This window comes from Empidonax traillii, unplaced genomic scaffold, assembly GCF_003031625.1.
Source record: "Empidonax traillii isolate 1590-97213 ecotype Southwest subspecies unplaced genomic scaffold, ASM303162v1 scaffold66:size1465758, whole genome shotgun sequence".
Lineage (NCBI taxonomy): Eukaryota > Metazoa > Chordata > Aves > Passeriformes > Tyrannidae > Empidonax > Empidonax traillii.
This window is the reverse complement of record NW_020955259.1, coordinates 386,809-387,242: the sequence shown is the minus strand read 5'-3', so window position 1 is coordinate 387,242 and position 434 is coordinate 386,809.

Genomic DNA, 434 nt, shown 5'->3' with positions numbered 1-434 from the left:
CAGATCTGAGAAAGGTCTACTCAGCTGCAATCCAGAGCAGGTAAGGGAAACCAAAACACTCAGGCTGAGAATAGTTTAGAGAGAAGGGAAATGAGAGCAGCTCCAACTCCCTTATTTCTTATTTCCGGAGGGCAGATTTTGACCTATTCAGAAGTCTAGTCCAGAGCATACCCTGGGAAACAACCCTTAAAAACAAGGGGGTTCAGGAGGGATGGATGTGCTTCAAGCAGGAAGTTTTGAGAGCACAGGAAGAGGCTGTACCGGTGTGCCGAAAGGCAAGCCGGCGGGGAAGACAACCAGCTTGGTTAAACAGGGGGATTCTGAAGGAAATCAGGGATAAAAAGAGAGTTTACCAGCTATGGAAGAAAGGGCTGACTACTTATGAAGAATTCAGGAAGACAGCTAGATTATGCAGACAGAAAATCAGGGATGCA